General features: G+C 36.4%; 1 long non-coding RNA gene across 1 annotated transcript in view; it reads left to right on the top strand.

Moving 5' to 3' along the window:
- LOC117064850 overlaps positions 1 to 21,143 on the top strand; it is a 79,675-nt gene that overhangs the window by 32,872 nt on the left and 25,660 nt on the right. The window lies entirely within an intron of this gene.

Raw genomic sequence — 21,143 nt, forward strand, 5'->3', positions numbered from 1 at the left:
TACTAACTCACTTAGTTGAGACAGAATATTTTGCAATAAGTAAGTAAGGAAAGTTACTTAAGCTTTGATTACTTTCAGTGTGTTTAATACCTCTTATATATGAGTGAATTATTAATCCATTTGGGCAGTACTAAATACTCTGCTCTTCATTTCAAAAGATCAACTACTATATTATTCAAAGATAAATGAGACTCTTGAGGATCTTGCAGACTAGTTAGGAAGAAAGACAGGCATTTTAAAAAGTTACAAAATCTAGTAAAATAGTAAGTGCATGAAGATAATACACAGGTTGCAGAGTAACAGATGATTAAATTTCACTCAGGTTGGCAAAAAAGGTGATTATGAATAGTTTGTATTAAATTTCTATTGCTACCATAACAAATTATCACAAATTTAGTGTTTTAAAACAATACAGATTTATATAGGTGAGAATTTAGGTTGGCCTGGTAGATTTCTTGGCTCTTGATTTAATGAGGAAATTAAGATGGTGGCAGATGGGGCTCTTATTAGGAGCCTCTTGGAAGAATTTACTTCTACATTCATTCAGATGGTTGGCAGAATTCAGTTCTTTGAGGTTATAGGACTGAGGTCCATTTCTCCTGGAGGTATCTCTCTGATCCTTACACTGAACCCTCTGCTTTACAAGGTTCATGTGATTAGTTTGGGCCCATGCAGATAACCAAGAATAATATCTCTATTTCAAAGTTCATAATCATAATCACATTTTGCCAGGTAAGGTAACATATTTATAAGACTATACACACACACACATACACACACATATATATGTGCAAGATTAATGTATAGACATGTTTGGGAAGGCATTCTATCTGGCACAGTTCATGAACCTAATAAATGCATTTTAGAATGAAAGATCAGTGTAGATTTAGATTCAGAAAATGAGGATATCTAGTTTGAGAGTAAATTATCTAAACTAATATATAATCTAAAAATAATTTATAATATTGGAAACAAATCTTCTGAGAAAATAATTTTCAGGCAGTTGAAGAAATGTCATACACTTTCTTTTGTGAAAAAATATGACAGTAACATTAATATACACAGATGATGTTAGCTTGAGCCTAACCCAACTTTACCCAATGGAATAGCTTCCTACACAGGTTCTTTTTGTAGCCTACTAATAAAGATAAACAAATGATAACAAAGAGAAAACACCTTTAACAAGAATATTTTTCCCACCTCTCCAATTACTGCCCAGTGTTTGCACCATGCAGAATATAGTGTCACATTTGCAATACTGGAAGAGCAGCAACTCTTGAGAGGACAGACTCTGAAGTCAATAACTCATAGATGTTTAAGATATTATACCGTTAAAGTGGCTTTATTCACAGAAGTTAATGGTTGGTAGGGACCTTTGAATTATCTATGCATTCTCAGATTTTCATTCTCAACAAATTTTCTTCTCTCCAACTGATGATACTAAGCGATATTTAAGCCATATAAAAGGTATAGATTGTGTATGTGTATGTGTATATTGAAAGGGACAGATGGACAATCACAGTCATGGTTATAGGTATGGGTATGGGAAAAGACTTATTTGCCATCTGAGAGGAACTCTGAAACTGGCTTCTTGGGAAATGGACAATTGTGTCCATCTACTTTTACCATGTGAATACCTAATGAATAAAATTACTTTATAGAATTTTTGGATGTGTTTATTAAAACGCTAGTCCAGGAAGACGATAACTAGCTAAAGAGCGGGTTTTGAGAGTATCAAAATGTCATGCTTGTGGTAAGAACTTAGTTCAGCTCCTCGAAGAAGCAGATGCCAAAACAGGTTTAGAAGTGCAAGAGACTTAGTTGCAATTTAAGAGGAAATGCTCATGAAAGAAAAGGGGAAATAAACTTGAGTGGGAGGGAGATCTGTCAGAGCATGATGAAATCCTGACACCTGTGAAAGAGAAAGAAAAAGTAGGAAGAGTCTCAGTTTGTAGCATAGCTTTAAGAAAGTTTTGATAAGGTTGATGGGAGTCCTTGAGCCAAAATTGCTGTTCAAGGAATCCTTGAGCAGCTACTCCTGTTAGAGGAGTTCTGCAGAAATTGGCCTTCCTTGCTACCACCCTTTGCTCAGCCATTGGCTGGGAGCAGCCAGTAAAAGCCATAGTCTCAGCATGAATGTAGTGAAAAATGAAGAGTACAGAAGTCCTTCACTTATATTTCCCACAGCAGGAGAGCTGAGTAGAATCTTAAGTATCTGCCACAGTCCACCCCTTGTGCCATCATATGGTTTGGTTGTGTCCCCACCCAAATTTCATCTTGAATTGTAATTCCCATAAATCCCTTGTTTTGTGGGAGGAACCGGGTGGGAGGTAATTGAATCATGGGGGCAGGTTTTCCCATGCTGTTCTCATGACAATGAATAAGTCTCATGAGATCTGATGGTTTTATAAAGGACAGATCCCCTGCAAATGTTTGCTTGCCTGCCACCACATGAGATGTGCCTTTGCTCCTCTTTTGCCTTCTGCCATGACTGTGAGGCCTCCCCAGCCATATAGAACTGTGAGTCCATTAAACCTCTTTTTCTTTATAAATTACCCAGTCTTGTGTATTTCTTCATAGCAGTATGAAAATGTACTAATATGTACCATAAAATCACTTCCAAATTCAGCTTTGGGGAGCACATCCTCCTTGGTTCTTCCAGTCCTCACTTACTGAGGGGAAAATCAGATGGTAAGTGGAATAAGCTACAGCCCTCTGCTATGTGATAGCTAATGGCAAGCATCATAACCTGAGATCAATTTCAGTAATAGGAACAGTTTCCTCCTCTGGGCCATATAACAGATGGGTGAGACAGCATTCAGAAGTACAGAATATGTTACCTTCAAACCCCTAAGAGCATTACCATATAAGGTGCTTCCTTCTTTGTAATAAAGGATGAAAGATGAGTCAATTTGCCTTTTCTCTTGTGGGATTTTTGACACATCCTGAACACTGGACTCTGAAAACATCACTAAAGTGAATGTTCCTGAATCTTTGATGGTTTATTTCCTATATTATGTAACACTTATATCTTACTAAGGCTACCAGTGAACTAACTAAATATCCAATATGAAGAATTCATTGAATATTTGATGGAATCCCCAGGCTGTTCTGTTCAGACTATAACAGAAGTTATAGAAGAGGGTAAAAAGAATTAATGTACCTCTGAAACAAAACTTCAGATAAACATTCTTTACCTTCTCATATGAACATAAACTTTTAAAAATCTTGTCTTATTATCAGAAGATAAAAGAATCCAATCTCCATGTCAATAACTATATACCATTGTATATGCCATGTACCTGAAACCTAATTAAATTATTGTAGTAATGGTGCCTCTGTCAGCAAAACATCCATAAGTATAGCAGCCACATGGTTAAGTCTGCAGTAGTCTATAATCATTCTCTAGATCTATGCAGTTTTTTTGTAGGGGAAGACTAGTAAATTAATGGAGATATAATAAAGATGACCTCCCCTGTAACCTTTAGATCTTTAGTGGTAGTAATAACCTGCAGCATCCTTCTGGGGATGTGATATTGGTTTTGACTCAATCTTAGCTGGAGGGAGGATGGCATTTCAAGAGGTGGCAAGTTGTCCTTCTTCATAGTCATATCTCTCATTCTGCAAGCCAAAGACTCAATGTGAGTATTACTCCAACTGCATAGTAAATTTCAATTTGTATTTTGGTACCTGGAAAACAACTACTGGGTGGATCCATGGACAGAGTGGGTCATTGTGGGTTAGATTTTAGTCAGTGCTCCATTTATTTCCTATTATACTTAAGCCTCCAATCTTACATAGGGTCAATGATGACACATTAGGACTTCAGTTGTCAATGTCAAGTTACACTCAGACTCTGTCCAACTGTCTTCAAATATATGAGTGTTTCCCATTCTTTAGTGGACAGCGTTATGACTAGGGAAATAATCACAGCTGTTAATGTTCTGTAGTGTTGCATGGTGCTTACTCCTATGAACCTGACCACCTCTTCAGTCAATGGCTTCCAAATCTAAAACTTGGCACAGGTCTGAGAACTCAGCAAGTAATCATGACTTCTTTTGAAAAATTATAGATTCAGAATGTGTCTATTCATATCTGTTACCCAGATATATTGCATAATGGTTTGGGCTTCTCGTGTCACCCAAATAGTGACCATTGTACCAAATAACTAATTTTTCAACTCTCATCTCCCTCCTACCCTCCCCAGTTTTGGAGTCCCCAAAGTCTATCATTTCCATATTTGTGTCCATGTGTCCCCATTGTTTAGCTCTCACTTGTAAATAAGAACATACGATTTTTGATTTTCTGTTTTTAAGTTATTTCACTTAGAATAATGGCATCCAGTTCTACTGCATATTACTCAAAAGACATGATTTCATTCTTTTTTATAGTTGCATAATATTCCATGGTGTATATATACCCCGTTGTTTTTCCAGTCATCAATCACTGAATGCTTAAGTTGAGTAATGGCTTTTTATCGAGGTTGACTGTACCAAACCTCTGTGTCTTGATTCTTGTTTTCTTCTGTTTTGTTTTTGTTTTTGTTTTTGTTTTTGGAAGGGGAGTTGTAGATGTCAAGCAGCCTCCTTGTTGTCTGCCCATCTATTTTGCTTTTAGGGGCTTCCCGCTCTTTTAATCATCCCAGCTCCCTGTAAGTCAAGCTCCCTTGGCTGCCTATGTGTCCTTGCTGGACATTAGAGTAATTGCTCTCCCTGCTTTCTGGTGTTCAAATCTTACAACTGGCCTCTAATACTTTGGGGTGTCATCATCTCATGGGTATTACAAAGCTCAAATATGAGAAAACCTTGTCTACCATCAACCCTGACCTACAGAAGAGAGCCATCCCCAAACTTTTTAGTGATCCTGTCCCTGTCTTATTGGCACATCCTGATGACCTTGATCTCTAGTTCTTCCTGTGGAACATAACCATATGGTAGATCTTCTGGCCTCACATAATAAATCCATTCCACATTCCCATGTGCTTCAGCCTCTTCATTCCTTTCACTATTTTCTTCCAGAGCAATTCAGGAATTTCCATTTTGCTTAGTATTAGGCATCACTTTCTCCAGGTTTCTAAGAATAACACTTACAGAGAGTTTTCCTCATTTCCTAGGTTCTTTGCCAAGGTATGAAGACCAAAGTTGGTGAGTGAACCCCATGTCAATGAATTCTTGCTTTTCTGATCTTACATTCTATCACTTTGATCTAATACTCTCAAAATGCAATCACAGTTGTACATGCATTGTCCTGTCAATAAATGCTACCTTATTACTGCAGTTGCTTAGGTATGTTGTTTCTTTCTTTTCTTATCAGGCCCAGAACACACTTAACGTAGATCATGGTAAGATTTAACTCCAGTTTTCAACCTAGCAGCAAGGAGAAATGGGACTGTTTAGTATTTTAAAGTTTTATAGTCTTTTTCTTTCTTTCTTTTTTTTTTTTTCTTTAGACAGAGTCTTGATATGTAACCCAGGATGGAGTGCAGTGGTCAATGATGCTATCACAGATTACTGCAACCTCTGCCTCCCAGGTTCAAGTGATCCTTCCACCTCAGTCTCCTGAGTAGCTGGTACTACAGTGTACATCACCACGCCCAGCAAAGTTTTATAGTTTTTAGTAGTGATGGGGTTTCATCATGTTGCCCAGGTTAGTCTCCAACTCCTGGGCTTAAGTGATTCACCCATATAAACCTCCCCAAATGCTGGGATTACAGTTGCGAGCCACTCTACCCAGGCTGAGTCTTATAGTATAACAGAAGAGTGAAAGAACTAAAGTTGACTGCACAAAGGTGCACCATTTCTCCAAGCTCTCCCAGTTCAAAGGTGTCTGTGAGTCATCATCTACATGAACACTTGTCTAGATATTCCCATCCCAAGCTTCAGAGTCCCAGATTTTTTTTAACCAGGGCCTTGACTTTAGCACACAAAAAATCTGTCTTGAAGGACTTTCAGATATCTCTGAAGCTATGCAAATATAATTATCAAATTTTCAATTTGCTGCTGTGTCTGCTCTTCTCCAGGAGATCTGGATATCTATTTAAACTACCAAAAGGACCCTCTGGTGCTCACATTTTGCTGTTAAATGCTTGTTTACATCCATCAGTTTGTCATTATTTCTCTGCAAGGCACCAACATAATATAGAAGTCCTTGTCTTTTTGATGCTGCCTCCTAAACTCTTATCATTCAAATGCCTGAATTATTGCATTTGAAAGGGTATTTTATTCCATTGGAACGTATTTTCATGTTTCAAGTGGTGAAATCAATAGCAATTAGGCTACCATCTTGTGCCAGAGACTCTCTATGCCTCACCTACCACTTAGGATGGCATTCGTTTTACATGTGGGCTGGTGATTGAACTTGTCTCCAATTCCCACCTTGCTACCTATTTTTGGACCTGTTTCAGTATCAATCATGTTAGTTCAGATCTACTGAAAAGATGCTCGGAAGAGTTTATGCAAGAGATTTATCGAGGAAACACATATAAAAGAAAATGGGAAGTGCAGAGCCAGAGAAGGAATAAGACAGGTCTGACTTCTGGAAAAACAGCAGCAAAGAGATAAGATTAGGAACAGTCTTAGACTGTAGCACATCTCTAAGAAAGACTAGCTCATATCAATAGAATGTCCTTGAACCAAAGTCAGCAGAGAAGACATATTTTGCAGGAATAGATCTGCCATTGTATCAATGCTTGGATCATCTCAAGAGAAGCGTGACCTTGGCATAAACACTGGTAGATTCAGAGAACAGAAACAGGGCTATGAATCAACTATTTTTTCCACAGCAGAAAGTCTCTGTATTGTATTTTCATGACTTCCATAGAAAAATAAACATTTGTGCTGGGTTTTCAGAAGCTATAGCAGGTGGAATATGAAATGGGAAGCTGTCAAAGTGCAAATGCATGGACATGTGAAGCAGAGTTATGATTAGGAAGGATAAGTACAACAAGTATTACTGATGTGTAACTTTTGAGTGGGATTAGAAGTGAAGGAAATTCAGTCAGAGGCTCAGCTAGAGGCAAGATAATCGTGGAGAGTGGAAATACAACGTGAAATGAACACTTGAGCAATACTCATACCCAACACTTACTTCTGGAGCAAAATCTTTGTGAAACTTGGTTTTGCTAAGTGTATAAAGAAGTATCTTTAATTAAGCTACCATAAATACTCAATAACCAGGGCTCTCACATTTGCTTGAATAGTTTTTGCATTGTTTGAGGTTGTCTAGCTGAGGAGGTGAAGGAAACTGAGATTGGTTCAAGCTGTATGATATGGTGCAAGGCTACACCTACCTGGAAGGAAGGATGCACAAAGATGCCATCCACTTAACAAAGCCCTATGCTTGCTCAGAGAGTGTCATTTTTAATATTTTGTCACTGGAAGCACAGAATTAGGCTAGTAATGAATTACTACCACCACTTATTAAAGTTCCCTCCATAGAATATACTTCAGTTTGGAATTCTTTGATATATATTCTTCCTTCTCCTCCTCCTCCTCCTCCTCCTCCTCCTCCTCTCCTCCTCCTCCTCCTCCTCCTGCTCTTCCTCCTCCTCCTGCTCCTCAACACTAGGGCTTTAAAGTGTAGCACAAATTTCAGAGAGTCATGATCATGTAATATACAGATGAGTGACCATCAGAATGACTTCAGACAGACCTACATAGGATATGTGAGTTTCTGAGTTTAAAAATGTGAAAATGTATTATCTTGTGTCACAAGTTTAGCCATCACATCAATGTTTCTGGAATGTAACTCACTGAAGATAAGGTACCTGGTCTATAATTTAGTCATTTCAATGACAACATGAGATTTTCAGACCTTTCTGTTGCTATTACATTTATACAGACTATGTTTTCCACCTTTATAAAAATAATCATTACTATAATATTCTATGACATAGTTGTTAACTGTATTTAATGTGTTTTCCAAGATGATGGATAAATAATCAAGCTTTTTAAAAATTCTATACCTGTATTACTATTTTAAAATAAATATAAGCTACTCTTTATCACCACTGATGTTGTCTCAAGCCTAGAAGATAAAAGATTGGCTATAATGTATTACCTGACATCATAATATTATTTTCTGAAATGTTCCACCAAAGTGGATACAAATATTACACATCATATTATTTTGGTGTCTTTTTTGTGGCACTCCTGTCTGTGAAAAGCTCACGTTTCCACTCTGCTATAATCTATCATGGCCATGAGACTTGGTTTTGTGTGTGTCAGTGCCAAGTAGAATATTATTTTTAAATGCCAAATCTTGGTTTAAAATATCCCCATCCTGTGATATAGTGATTGACAACACTCCAAATGGAAACTGCTTTATTAATGGATCCCAGAGTAAATCTGCTGTGAAATAAGGTCTCAGTTGGCATATAATGTGATGAAAAAATTAAAAAGAATTTAGCTTATACTCAAATTTAAATACTTAAAAAATATCTATTTTCAACACAGGCAAACAAAATATCCTGATTTGTCATGAAAATTGTCCAAAAACTATTGGTCAAGATTCCATCTTGATAGAGTTGCACCAATTCAGAGAAAGTATATATTGATTATAATAGATTTTGCCTCAAAGTAATGGAAAATGTATCTAACTCTAGCTCACACTACAACGCTTAACAGTTCTGTTGCAGTTATGTGCAACACATGGCTAGCTAGCAATTAATGGTTTGGACAAAGAGTCTACATTTACTCTAGTAGTGTTTAAAATATTTGAGTGCACAAACCTTATCAGAACTATCACAGTTACATCTTATCACCCTCAAGCAAATGGCTAGTCTGAGGCATTGACAATGAAAGTTACCCTAATGTGGTGGTTACAGAAGACTACTGACAGGATTTTCAGATTTCTTTTTGTTGAACATGTTATCCTATGTTGAAAAGCATGAGTGGAATATGCTGAGTAATACGTAGCTCAATGTCTCAAAAAATGCTGATTTAAACTTTAACCAGATTTAAGGGAAAAAATAGTGCCTATTTGTTTATTGCTTTTTCTGTTTCAACATGGTTAGTTGGTCGTTATAAGATATCCTAGAATGAAAACAAGTAAATTCACAACCACTGACTTAATCCAGAGTGCAAATTAGCTAGGGTAAAGTTCCAGTGTTGCTCACTAGAAAAGTTCTAGAAGAAAAATAAAAATACCCATATATCTAATAGAAGGTAAGCTGTACAAATAACATTTTACCATAGGGAAAGGCATTTGTAAAACCGTGCTTACTGCAAGAGCCTAGTGTATTTGTTGACAAAATAAATAGCTGACAAATACCTTTTGAATACAGAAAATTATTGTCCTTAAAGAAAGAATATTACTTATTTTTCAGGGTGGATATCCTCCTCCACTGAATGCAAACTATTAAGTAATGAAAAGGACAGCACTCCAAGCAGTATAGATTTATAGGCCAACCTGGCAATCAAGGTTGACTGACAGGAAAATGAATTGCTTCACATTTTAATTACAAAGGTATTAGCCCCATATAATGTTTCTTACAACAGAAGATCTATTAGGGGTTTTTCCATCTTACTGATTAGCCATATTATCTTCTAGATACTCTTCAGTACCATAAATTGAGGAAAGCACTCACATTTTGTGGCTACTGTAATTGTCAAAGTATAATTACCTGTGTTTTTTCAACTACGTATTTGAGATAGAGACGAAGCCACCTAAGTTAATCCACTTATAATAAAAATGTCTTCTGAGAGTATATTTGTGCTACCTTTTCTGAGGATAACTGTGGTTCAATATTGGTGATTTGGATTTTTAAATTTTTTTTAAAATTTCATATGATATTTTAATAAAAAGAAGCCAGCTTAGTTTTGAAAGTAAAATATTATTGTCCATGAGACATCCTTTTTCCTTCTCTGTATTTTAAAAATTCATCTATATATTCAGTTTACTACTGTTGCTACTTTAAACATGGACTGTCCTCACCCCTATTATAGAAGAGATCTTAGAAACAGTGACCTTTAGTTGCATTTTTAAATGACCTATGTCTTTTCTAAAACTGAACTCTCATGTGAGTTCTTTCTGCAAATGGATGACAAGTTAAGTTTAGCAATTTAGTCATGAATTCAGACTTCAAATAATTGTTTCATAAATTTCATTATGCTGTGGCACCAAACCAATAAATACAGCCCATACAAGATGTTTTAAGTCACTTACTAAAGACTAGACTTTTCAACTCTATGGCCTTAAAATTGATGACCTCAATTCTCCACTTGCCTTGTAACCCTGATGGAGCTGATACAAGCATGATATCAGAAGTGATAGTAGAAGTGCTATGCTTAAATTAAGTCCTGTGATGGTGCAGAACAAGTCATATATTTAAGTGAAACTGTTTCTCGGGTGAATAAGATATCTTGACATGTCAATGGAATATGAAACTCAATTTCACAAGATTTTTCTAGTGCCAAAAGAGATTTAAGTAGAGCTATCATTTTTAGTCTTAACAGAAAGAATAAGTCTTCCTCTATAGACCTCTGCATTCCTGGCTTCTAAAATTTAATTTTATCATTCCTTTTAAAGCCCATTATTCTTTAGGTCTTCATGAAAGCAAAATTATATTTCATCATTGATTTGTTTCCTGTTTCCACTTTTAGAAACTCTTTATTACTTCCAATCATTCCACTGTTCATCCCTCTACCAAATTTAAGGTTCTCTTAAACTAACCAGACAGTTTTCATAGACCTGAGTTCATTAGAGGAAAAAAATGGAGACTTACAGCATTTTTAAACTTATATTATCTTAAGAAGGCTAATAAATAATTCTGCAATCAGTGAAACACATGCTAGAAGCACACCCAGCTGAGTAAAATTGAGATCATTTTCCCTCAAAAATAGCATCAAAATCCCAAGAGGACTCAAAAAATTGAGAAAAAAAGCCAGAAATCAGTTTCTAAAAAGTTGTTAGTAGGTAATAAGAGTTATTCAGCAGTAAGAATTTTAAAATGAATTGAAATTTTTCTTTAATTATTCTAAAATCATTGTTTTATTTTGTCATCGTTGTTTATTTCCTGAAGAGTGATGATTTCATGAAGTATTATATGGTACTTCAAACTTTTACGTACCTTTTATTCCCAGTCTTCTGTGATAACTCTTAAGTGTCTTTAGCTAAGAACCATTCCTCCACTTACTACATCAGACATTGGTTCATTTGCCCAAATCAAACTTCAGATGTTATCTGTTTATTTTTAATCAAAATTGGAATCAACATACCTTCCCCAAAAGTGCTCACTAATGAACCTGCAAGTAATCAAATTAATATGTATATAAACTATCAAATATTCTTTAAGTGGAAACGAACTAGTGCAATTTCAATGCACTAATGAGAGCAGAAAAATATTTCACAGTAGAGAAGAGTGGAGAGTGTATGTATATGATTTTTTAAACTGAATTCCCTTCATTAATTAGCATATATTAAAGAACCTCACATTATTTTAGAGCATTACCATTTGGGGCAACAAGTTCATGGGCTGATGTTATACCATGGCACATCACTGCATGTTATTTCTTCTTCATTTCTTTGATAACTAAAGTTTTTATAAATTCAAGATGTTTTAATTATAAGATATATATGCCAATAATGTGATAATAAAGGTTCAAGGGAAATAAACGTGGTGGAGCTGATCCTGGTGGTGGTAGTGCAATTATCAAGTAGAAGAGGTGGTGCTTTTTTATAGTTCAATTAAAGTTTGATCTCTCATTACCTTTAATTACATCTGCCTTTTCTAGTGTATCTTTTCATCCCAGAAGCACTTTGAGAGAGAAAAAGAAATCACTGAATAATATTCCTCTGCAATTCCATGACTTCTCATTGTTGTTTTCACAGCCTATCACCCAAGCCAGCACTAGCTTTAGCTCAGCCATTGCAGAGAGGTCCATGCACAGATTAAATATCTTATTCAGCTAGATATTCAAACTTCACTGCTATTTCTGATGTATGTTGAAAAAACAGAAGAAAACAGTCATATTTAGTTTTGCTGTGCTTTGCTTTAGTTCACCTCACAGATACAGTTTGTTTGTTTGTTTGCTTTTACAAATTGAAGCTTTGTGGCAACCCTGTGAACAGCAAGTCTATCAGTGCCATTTTTCCAATAGCATGTGCTTGCTTTGTGTCTGTGTATGACATTTTGTTAATTTCTGCATCATTTCAAGTTTTTATATTATTATTATATTTGTTATGATTTGTGATCAGTGGTTTTTGATATTATTACAGTATTTGTTTTGAGGCACCACAAACCACATCCACACAAGACAGCAAATTTAGTCAATAATTATTTATATTCTGACTACTCCCGCTACAGGATGTTCACTGATCTCTCTTTCTCTTCTTAGGCTTCCCTATTTCCTGAGAGAACAATATTGAAATTAGCCCAATTAATAACCTATAATGTCCTTTAAGTTTTCAAGTGAAAGAGTCACATATATCTCATCTTAAATAAAAATCCAGTAATGATTAAGCTTAGTGAGAAGGACATGTTGAAAGCCAAGACAGTTTGAAAGCACGGCCTCTTGCACCATTTAGCCAAGTTGTGAATGCAAAGGGAAAGTTATTGAAGAAAATTTAAAATGCTACCCCAGTGAACCCATAAGTGATAAGAAAAATAAATAGCCTTATTGCTGATAGGGAGAAAGGTTGAGTGGTCTGGAGAGAAGATCAAACCAGCCACAAAATTCCCTTAAACTGTAGCCTAATCCAAAGCAAATCCTGGTGAGAAAGCTACAGAAGAAAAGTTTGAAGCTAACAGAGACTGGCTTATGAGGGCTTATAACTCCAAGGTGAAGCAGCAAGTGCTGATGTAGAAGCTCAGCAAGTCATCCAGAAAATCTGAGACAATTGATGAAAGTGGCCACACTAAATAGATTTTCAGTGAAGATGAAACAGCCTTATATTTGAAGTATTGGAAAAAGATGCCATCTCAGACTTTCATATCTATAGAGAAGTCAATGGCTTGCTTCAAAGCTTCAAAAGACATATCGAACGTGTTGGGGCTAACGCGGTTGGTGACTTCAAGTTCAAACCAAAGCTCATTGACTATTCCACAAATCTTGGGACCCTTAAGAATTATGCTAGATCAATTCTGTCTGTGCTCCATAAATAGAATAAGAAAGCCTGGATGACAGCACATCCATTTACAGCATGGTTTCCTGAATATTTTAAGCCCACTATTGACATCTACTGCTCAGAAAAACAAAAAACAAAAAACAAGTTCCTTTTTCAAAATATTACTGCTCATTGACAATGCACCTGGTCATCCAATTGCTCCGATGGGGATATACAAGGAGATTAATCTTGTTTTCATGCCTGTTAACACCCATTCTGTAGCCCACAGTTAGAGGAGCAATTTTGCCTTTCTAGTAGTATTGAAGAAATATGTTTTGTAAGGCTATGGTCGCCATGAATACGGATTACCCTGGTGGATCTGGGCAAAATACATTTAAACCCTCTGGAAAAGATTCACTATTCTAAATGCCATTAAGAACATTCGTGATTCATGAAAGGAGGTCAAAATACCAACAATAACAGGAGTTTGAAAGATGTTGAGTCTATCCCTCAGGAATGACTTTGAAGGTTCCAAGACTATAGTGGAGGAAGTAAGTGTGATGTGATAGAAATACTAAGAGTACAGCTGGGTGCGGTGGCTCACACCTATAAACCCAGCACTTTCAGAGGCTGAGGAGGGGGGATCATGAGGTCAAGAGAGGGAGACCATCCTGGCCAACATGGTGAAACTCCGTCTCCACTAAAAATACAAAAATCAGCTGGACATGGTGGCGCTTGCCTGCAGTCCCAATTATTCTGGAAGCTGAGGCAGGACAATCTCCTGAACCCAGAAGGCGATTGCAGTAAGCTGAGATCGTGCCCCTGCACTCCAGCCTGGGAGACAGCGTGAAACTCTTTCTCAAAAAAAAAAAAAAGAAAAGAAAAGAAAAGAAAGAGTACAAACACTAGAAGTGGAGCCTGAAGATATGACTCTGTTGCTACAATCTTGGGACTAAACTTGAACAAACGAGGAGTTGCATCTTATGGATGAGCAACGAGAGTAGTTTCTTGAGAAGAAATCTACTCTAGGTGAAGACATTATGAACAATGTTGAAACGACCACACAGGATTTAGAACATTATATACACTTAGTTGAGAAGGAAGTGGCAGTGTTTGAGATGATAGACTGCAATTTTAAAAGAAGTTCTACGGTGGGTAAAATAGTATCAAATACAGTACTTTGGGAGGCCAAGGCGGGCGGATAACGAGGTCAGGAGATCGAGACCATCCTGGCTAACACGGTGAAACCCCGTCTCTACTAAAAATACAAAAAATTAGCCGGGCACAGTGGTGGGCGCCTGTAGTCCCAACTACTCGGGAAGCTGAGGCAGGAGAAAAGCGTCAACCCGGGAGGCAGATCTTGCAGTGAGACGAGATCGCGTCGCTGCACTCCAGCCTGGGTGACAGAGCAAGACTCCGTCCCAAAACAAACAAACAAACAAACAAACAAAAACTGTTGTATTGCATGCTTCAGAGAAATCTCATGTGAAAGAAGAGCCAATCCATGCAGCAAACTTCATTGTTGTTTCATTTTTTAAAAATGCCACACTCCAGGAGAATGGCGTGAACCAGGGAGGTGGAACTTGCAGTGAGCTGAGATCCCGCCGCCGCACTCCAGCTTGGGCGACAAAAAAAAAAAAAAAAAAAAAAATGCCACAGTCACCCAGCCTTCAACAACAACCTCCCTACTCATTCAGCAGTCATCAACATCAAGGCAAGACCTTCAAATAGCAGAAAGATCACAGCTCATTGAAGGTTCTGATGATTGTTAATGCCTTTTAGCAATAAAATACTTTAACTTAAGGTATATACATTGGTATTTTAGACATAATGCTACTGTATGTTTAATAGTCTATAATATAGTATAATCATACCTTTTGTATGCACTGAGAAATGAAACATTTTGTATGACTCAATTTACTATAATATTAACCAAAACACTGAAATAAATATCTCCAAGTTATGTATAATACCTCCATGTTATGCCTGCTTCACTGATAATTAGGTTGTCTGCATTGTTTATTGATTTCCTAGCCGTCTGATAACTTGCCCGCTGCCCCCTACAGGAGATCCAAAATCAATTTCACACATTTCTCCCCAAGGAATCCTTGAAGGGCTATACTTGATTGAGTGTCATTGCTAATAGTGTCAGCCAAGGAACTTGCTCTGGGAATCTGTGTTCTGTGAACACAGTATCATGTTCTTGCGTTGTGCAGAGTTCCTGACTATTGTACAGTTTAGACAGAAAAATTGTAAAGGCTCATTTTGTTTCTTTAATATTTTAAATCCCCTTTACAGTGAAATTCCATTGAATTGGAAGGCTCAGCCCAGGAAGAAAAACAGATTTCACTGTGACAATGAGTATTGGCTTTATGATGAGAAATGGTATAATCCAATTACTACTATCAGTTCACAGCTCATGGGGACTATAAACTCTTATGTCACCTTCCAATTGTCTATTTGGTTTATATGCCTTTCCTTTTATATCATTCCCCAACAGATTATTATGTCATAATCCTTAGCTACATTTTGTGGATTATGTTTATAACATCTACAAGGCCCAACTTCCAAGAATAATGTCATGTGTCTTACAATGTATATTTATAAAGGTACAATGCTAAAAGCATATGCTAAGATATCAGAGAAAACTATGCATACTCACATAAACTGTAAGGACTAGCTTGCACTTCTCTTTGTATTTTTTATGCCTCAATTATTTATGGCCTGTTCAGCACATCTTTATTTCTACCATCTGCTTAGTATCCCAGTTACAGAGTTGAAATCATTTTAATTAGACTTGTCATAGGTGATTCACTAGCTGCTTGAAAAGTTGAAAAGTAATACCTAGGCTAGATTCTGCCAACTTTAACCCTCCATGACTGTTTATTTTTTTCTTGGCTCTTCAAAAGAGAACATATTTCTCCATTAAAGATAAATGTGAGCCCGATTCCATTCTTGGCAATATACTACTATTCTGTTGTTGGGGTTGGATTACAATCATTATGTTATAAATTCTACAAGATGACTAATGCTAAATAGCTATTTCCTGCCAACAATTTAAAATAGTGGATATTGTATAGCTGAACACAAACTAAAGCATGAAGGTTTTTCCTCAAAGGATGTGCAAATTCACCATGAACTGCATCCAAATGAAAACCACAGGAGAGTTATAATCTGTTCTAAATGTATGTATACCACTTCTTATTTAAACTAATTAACATGGCAATACTTTAAAGTAAAAGTAGATATTCATGTCAGATAGATATGTATGAATTAACAATTATGTTAGTCAAATTTATATGGACCATAAAGAGTAAATGGTGTTAGAGCATTTAAATTGGATAATGCTATCAGTTGCAACATGACGTGTAACAGACAGAAATATTTCAACCTCTAGTATTTCTTTCCTTTTTTTAATTGAGATGAAATTCACGTAATGTAAAGCTGACCCCTTTAAAGTATACATTCAATGGCATTTAATTCATATAAAATGTTGTGCACCCATCGCTTCTTTCCAGCTTCCAAACAATTTTATCACCCACAAAGGAGACTCCATATACTTTAAAGCACAATATCCTACTTCTCTGTCATCAGTGCCTTGCAACTACTAATCTACTTTCTGTTTCTATAGATTTACCTATTTTGGATATATCATAAAAATATTATGCTATATTTAATGTTTTGTATCTGTCTTCTTTCACATAGCACAATGCTTTGATGGTTCATTCACATCCACAATGTAATATATATATTAGTAACTCATTCTTTTTTATAGCTGAATTATATTCTATTTTGTGACTATACCACATTTTGTTTATCCATTCATCTATCAGTGGATATTTGGATTACTTCCAGCGTTTGGCTATTGTGGATAGTGCTGCCATGAACATTTGTGGGCAAATAATTGCTTGGATACCTATTTTCAATTATTTTGAGTCCTACATACCTAGAATTGAAATTGGTAGGTCATATTGAAATTCTATGTTTCTTTCTTTCTTTCTTTCTTTCTTTCTTTCTTTCTTTCTTTCTTTCTTCTTTCTTTCTTTCTTTTTTATTATACTTTAAGTTCTAGGGTACATGTGCATAACGTGCAGGTTTGTTACATATGTATACTTGTGTCATGTTGGTGTGCTGCACCCATTAACTCGTCAGCACCCATCAATTCATCATTTATATCAGGTATAACTCCCAATGCAATCCCTCCCCCCTCCCCCCTCCCCATGATAGGCCCCAGTGTGTGATGTTCCCCTTCCCGAGTCCAAGTGATCTCATTGTTCAGTTCCCACCTATGAGTGAGAACATGTGGTGTTTGGTTTTCTGTTCTTGTGATAGTTTGCTAAGAATGATGGTTTCCAGCTGCATCCATGTCCCTACAAAGGACGCAAACTCATCCTTTTTTATGGCTGCATAGTATTCCATGATGTATATGTGCCACATTTTCTTAATCCAGTCTATCACAGATGGACATTAGGGTTGATTCCAAGTCTTTGCTATTGTGAATAGTGCCGCAATAAACATGCGTGTGCATGTGTCTTTATAGCAGCATGATTTATAATCCTTTGGGTATATACCCAGTAGTGGGATGGCTGGGTCATATGGTACATCTAGTTCTAGATCCTTGAGGAATTGCCATACTGTTTTCCATAATGGTTGAACTAGTTTACAATCCCACCAACAGTGTAAAAGTGTTCCTATTTCTCCACATCCTCTCCAACACCTGTTGTTTCCTGACATTTTAATGATTGCCATTCTAACAGGTGTGAGATGGTATCTCATTGTGGTTTTGATTTGCATTTCTCCGATGGCAAGTGATGATGAGCATTTTTTCATGTGTCTGTTGGATGTATGAATGTCTTCTTTTGAGAAATGTCTGTTCATATCCTTTGCCCACTTTTTGATGGGGTTGTTTGTTTTTTTCTTGTATATTTGTTTGAGTTCTTTGTAGATTCTGGATATTAGCCCTTTGTCAGATGAGTAGATTGCAAAAATTTTCTCCCATTCTGTAGGTTGCCTGTTCACTCTGATGGTCAACTTCAGCAAAGTCTCAGGACACAAAATTAATGTGCAAAAATCACAAGCATTCTTATACACCAGTAACAGACAAACAGAGAGCCAAATCAGGACTGAGCTTCCATTCACAATTGCTTCAAAGAGAATAAAATACCTAGGAATCCAACTTACAAGGGATGTCAAGGACCTCTTCAAGGAGAACTACAAACCACTGCTCAGTGAAATCAAAGAGGACACAAACACATGGAAGAACATACCATGCTCATGGATAGGAAGAATCAATATCGTGAAAATGGCCATACTGCCCAAGGTGATTTATAGATTCAATGCCATCCCCATCAAGCTACCAATGAGTTTTTTCACAGAATTGGAAAAAACTGCTTTAAAGTTCAAATGGAACCAAAAAGGATCCCGCATTGCCAAGACAATCCTAAGTTAAAAGGACAAAGCTGGAGGCGTCACGCTACCTGACTTCAAACTATACTACAAGGCTACAGTAACCAAAACAGCATGGTACTGGTACCAAAACAGAGCTATAGACCAATGGAACAGAACAGAGTCCTCAGAAATAATACCACACATCTACAGCCATCTGATCTTTGACAAACCTGAGAGAAACAAGAAATGGGGAAAGGAATCCCTATTAATAAATGGTGCTGGGAAAATTGGCTAGCCATAAGTAGAAAGCTGAAACTGGATCCTTTCCTTACTCCTTATACGAAGATTAATTCAAGATGGATTAGAGACTTAAATGTTAGACCTAATACCATAACAACCCTAGAAGAAAACCTAGGTAATACCATTCAGGACATAGGCATGGGCAAGGACTTCATGTCTAAAACACCAAAAGCAATGGCAGCAAAAGCCAAAATTGACAAATGGGATGTAATTAAACCAAAGAGCTTCTGCACAGCAAAATAAATTCTATGTTTAACTTTATTTTGTTACCCATGTTTTATAGATGTAGAAACTAAGTCTTAATTTCAGTAATATACACAATGTTGTTCAAAAATTTCAGCAAGATTATGTCTACAGTCCACTCTAAATCTGAAATTCTATTATTCTAAAATTCAAGATGTTCCACAAGGTAGATTCCTCATATACCTTTATTTTCACAGGTGTTAAAGAAAACATCTCCAAGTCATCTAGCTATGCTACACCTGCCCATTTCTTGTTGCTTTTTTCTTATAATGTTGAGTAACTTAATATAAAACTATGCTTATTTTTTTTCTTAATCTCAACCCCAAAACTTGTGATTAAATTTGTTGGTTGGACAAAGGAAACAGTTGAACAGGCTCAGACTATTCAAACGATAAGAGCTAAGAATAGAGAAGTCAATGGAAGACTAAAATGTAAACACCTCTTTCAAGATAGGAATTGTGATAAACTACACTTAAAGTTGTGAGTATTGAAAAGAGTGAGGATATAACATTTGTGGCCCAGAATTATGAATGAATGGAAAATGTGAAGGGACACAGTGCAGGCTGAACTCCTATAGCTGGCATAGTTTCTGTGTTTTTCTATTTTTTCACTCAGGTTATTTTCTGCACTAACTTGATTTTTGGACAGACTCCCTGCTAAACACTTCACATTTCAGTTCTTCTCTGAGCCTTTAGTGGAGATTAAAGTAGCAGTTAAAGCTGGCTATGCCCAACAGTCAAGGCAAATTTTGTTTACAAGATGCTTCCTGTTACAGTGTTTGCATTATCTAAAAAAAACAGGCAATAAAATCTATCAACTGGAAACCTCTTGTTGTAAATGACTGTTTTAATCAGTATCTTCTGCTGAATAATCTTTCAAGGGCAGTCCAGTTTTGATATTAAGAAAGCTATCTGAAACCAGTCTCTAAGTATTTATTGATCAAATACCGAGAACACTGTTGGGCCCCCCAGTGGTTACAAAAGTAATATAAAAAGTCCCTGCCTGTGGGAACTTAACATCTATTCGTGGGGACAAATAAAACCAATCTTTTTCAAATGGGGAATTAATATGTATGTTTCTGGATATAAATGTATCATGAGATCAAAGTTGGAGAAAAGCTAGACCTAATGTACTTTAATTTGGTGTCATGAAAGAACTAGAACTTGAATTGAGCCGTAAAAATTTTGAAAATGTGAAATTATAGGATACATAAAAAAGAAAAAATATGGATAACAAAGAAAGAGTTGACTGAGATTCATGCAAAGTAACAATTAGAAGTAACAATGGATGAAAATGTACAAAACACACTTAAGGCCTTGCAAGCTGAACAGAGTGGCTTAACTCATTGAGGAAGTCATTGTAGCTTAATGAACTGAGAATGAAATGAGATTGATTTTGCATATACTCATGATGGATATAATTACAAAATTGTTTCCAGAGATAACTGGGAAGCCTGGAGATTACAACTTGCTGTAGTCTAAGGATAAAGAGATGAGATTCTAAATGAGGCAGTGGTAATGAAGTGGAATATAAAAGGAAGGAAATATATAGTTTTTCACCCCATCAACTGGTTGGTATTGGATATGAGTAAATTGAGAGGTTTTATGATCACCTTTGAAATTGGAAAGTATTGTAGGTAATTCTGTTTTCCCTCATATCATGGTATCATGTCCCCAACTCCTTACTGTTGCCATTTTGCTTTTGTTATGTGGAGATAGAGAGCCCACTTTTCACCAGGTAGACTGGCTTATCAATGCTCACGCTGCCCTCAGTTTCTCTCTTGGTCCCACAGAATTCTATAGGCCTACATTGCTGCCAACTTTTAAATGTTTTTAGTTACTTTTCAAAATCCAATAGTAATATGAAAAATTTTTCTCAGATTTTGATGTAGAAAGAAGTCTTGAATTCTTTGGTATCATCATCTTCTTTCTTCCTTAATCATATCTTTTTTTTTTCTACCCAGAATCATCTCTCCTCCAGTTCAGTATCTCCTTAAAATCGTCTCACTCAGTCTGCCAAAGATCTTTCCCTGAAGTCAGCTCCACTCCTAACTACCACTGCGTGTTTTTGTACTATAGTTTTATAACAGTGTCGGTGATGTTAAAAAGCCTCTGTTCTTAGCATACTCATATGCACTTGCCTTTTTCTTTAAGAACTTAAAATATCTC

Source organism: Trachypithecus francoisi, unplaced genomic scaffold, assembly GCF_009764315.1.
Source record: "Trachypithecus francoisi isolate TF-2019V2 unplaced genomic scaffold, Tfra_2.0 Lachesis_group2, whole genome shotgun sequence".
NCBI classification, from domain to species: domain Eukaryota; kingdom Metazoa; phylum Chordata; class Mammalia; order Primates; family Cercopithecidae; genus Trachypithecus; species Trachypithecus francoisi.